This window comes from Psammomys obesus, unplaced genomic scaffold (assembly GCF_907164565.1).
Source record: "Psammomys obesus unplaced genomic scaffold, mPsaObe1.curated_primary_1811, whole genome shotgun sequence".
In the NCBI taxonomy this organism is placed as follows: domain Eukaryota; kingdom Metazoa; phylum Chordata; class Mammalia; order Rodentia; family Muridae; genus Psammomys; species Psammomys obesus.
Genome location: NW_026592666.1, coordinates 7,266,255 through 7,269,303, shown reverse-complemented (window position 1 = coordinate 7,269,303; position 3,049 = coordinate 7,266,255). Strand labels below are relative to the sequence as shown.

At 36.6% G+C, this 3,049-nt stretch overlaps 1 pseudogene; it reads left to right on the top strand.

Annotated features, from left to right (window-relative positions):
* Positions 1-735: 735 nt before the first annotated feature.
* LOC129682588 (U6 spliceosomal RNA) lies at positions 736-836 on the top strand (annotated as a pseudogene).
* Positions 837-3,049: the final 2,213 nt, after the last annotated feature.

Below are 3,049 nucleotides of genomic sequence, written 5' to 3'. Positions count from 1 at the left end.
GGTTCTGTTGCTCTCCTTGTGGAGTTCCTGTTCCCTCCAGTTCTTTCTATCTCCCTTTTCTTTCATAAGATTCCCTGCACTCTGCCCAAAGTTTGGCTATGAGTCTCAGCATCTGCTTTGATACACAGCAGGGTAGAGTCTTTCAGAGGCCTTCTATGGAAGGCTCCTGTCCTGTTCCCTGTTTTCTCCCTCTTCTGATTTCTGTCCTGTTTGCCTTTCTGAGTGAGGATTGATCATTGATCCAGGTTCTTCCTTCTTGCTTAGCTTCTTTAGGTGTACAGATTTTAGCATGTTTATCTTACATTCTAATATTCACTTAAAAGTGAGTATATACTATGTGTGTCTTTCTGCTTTTCGGTTACCTCACTGTTTGGATGAAGAAAATATGAGGTGTTGCTGAAATGTTGAGATTGCTGTTTCTTTTATTTTTTATTTTTTAGAAAGAACCAAATAAATGTCATCAAAGTGGAAACAAAACAGTTTTTAGATGATCTCTATAACCTATGAATGACTGAAGAAATGAAAAGCAGACTCAACCATTAGAAAAATATATAGAGAAGAAATTAAATTACTTTCTGTGCTACAGAAAACACAGCAAACTGCACTAAACTACAACAGTGCCTTTTTTTTTTGTGTTGTTTGATGCCTTTCACAATGAGAAACAAAGCAGGAACCAATTCCTTAGATTGCTTACCTCTTCTTGTCATCTCTCCAGGTGAAATAACAATTATGTGTCTGCTGAAGCAGCATGTATACTAAAATTGGAGTGATGCAGTAGATTAGCATGGCCTCTGAACAAGGGTGACATACAAGTTTATGAAGCATTCCGTACTTTTTATCAACAACTCTATTATTATAATAACCAAGCCAGATAAAAAACACAACAAAGAGAACGATAGGCCAGTATACCTGATGAACATCGGTTTAAAAATCTTTAATAAAATACATACAAACCAAATGCAGACAAACATCATGAATTTTTTCAAAAGGAGTGAATATTTTTATTTTCTCCTTTGACACTTAACAAACATTTTATCTCCTTCAATAGCTTTAGAAAGTTTTGAATTATTACTTCAGACAGTAAATATCACAACCCAGGATCTTATAAATATAACATGAAATAAATAAAAAACTGTATATTCCTTTGGCACCTTATCTAATTGAACTCACAGAAAATGTTGAGGTTTTCTATTGAGCTAAAGAAATTACCTGTACTTGGTCTTTTTATGATAATATTCCTTATCTAAACTTTAAAATACAAAAGTAGCTACTAGTCCAGCTATTTCAAGTATTTCAATGCTTAAGTCTTTCATATAAGTTCTTGATTTATGGAAATTTCAGATATTCAAATATTTTTTAGGATACAAAACATATCATTGGGATGATGTAATGTGATGGATTAGCCAGGATGCCTCCTGTGTCTGTTGGACCCCTACGACCATTGATTAATGCAATCAACTGACCAGCAGTTCACTGGCTTAATGCTGAGAAGAGACTCTGAAGGCATCAAATCTCATGTCTTTTATCTTTAAGGAAAGATTGCATTTGGTATTTAGTCCAGGCACAGAGGAGATAGGATGAACTGAGAACAACCTAAAAGAACACGTGGTTTAACCTTGAATCAAGGGTTCTTTACAGTTAGACCTTTTGATTATCTTCCAAGTGAAAATTTAGAAATTGCCAAGTTATGTGCCACAAAACGTATTGTGCAGCTTTGCAACCTGCATGTTTTCTGAATTCTGAATCTCACCAAATGAAAACTTGTTGTTGTTGTGTGTATGTGTGTATGCATGGGTATTTGCATGTGAGCATGCGTGTGTGTGTGTGTGTGTGTGTGTGTGCGTGTGTGTGTGTGTGTGTGTGTGCGCGTTTGTGTGCGCGCGCGCACGTGCGCAATCCAGGGATCTTAATGTAGGTCCTCATGCTCACATAGCATGTTGTCCACTGACCCATCTTCCCAGCCTGAGTTATTGCTTTTGAGTGGATTATTTAGCTTGTATATGATATTAAAAGTGATGATGTGTATTTTTTTCGCATGATTCCTATCATTTGATCATTTTTTCTTTGTTCTGAAAACCCCCAGAACTATAGTTTATCTGGATGGGCAGTGATGGTCTCATGAAATGAACATGGCCGCTGATATCAAACAAAGTGTGAATTCACAATAATATTATGTTAAATGAAAAGTTGTATTAGTGCATCACATGCCAGGAGTAATTCCAAAGAACTCCCAGGCATCCTCTCACTGCATGTTTGGAAAATGAGTTCTTGCTAGTATTCTTATTGTTTAGGTCTACACACCTTCTGGGAAGATGTATAGATCTACTGATGGATATGATTTGACATGGCTTTAGGTATTTTTTCAAAATCATAAGCTGTAACTCTCTTATCTTGAAAGGGACAACAAAAATTAAGTAGTTAATATAGTCTAACTAAGACAACTCAAATATGTTTTGCTATTGCACCGTAAAACAGGGAAGTTGTTGGTTGCAAGCATGGGGTTAGTTATTATGAAAGAAGTATTGCCAAGATTACCAGCATCATTGTTGACATAGCTGAGGCCAAGTGACATGACTGCCTTCAGGCTTTTGCTGTGCATAAATTAGGAACACAGACCACTAGCTGCATCTAAATTTTATAATTGAAGAAGTAATAACCAGTTACTATTCCTATTAATGATCTTCCCGACATCTAACAAATTACATTCTGCTGGTGATACAGAACTTATTTTAGCTATAACTGGTAGGACCATTTCTAAAAGCAAAATGCTGCTGGCAGGCCTGTACTCATACACTGTTATAGTTGCCCTGCTTCCTGTTAACAGCTTCCTGTTATATTAGATGACAAGGTGAATGATGTAGCAACACCAGATGGTGTTCATGATACAGCATTGTGGTGGCTGTGACATTAGCCAATGTGTAGACTTAATAACTAGATCATTGCTTTTATGAGCATCTCTTGGGTGTGGGATACCCAGCGGAGAGGAATATCATAGCTCTCGTTACACATTTTAATCACTGTTATTCCCAACTACTGGAAACTGGGACAT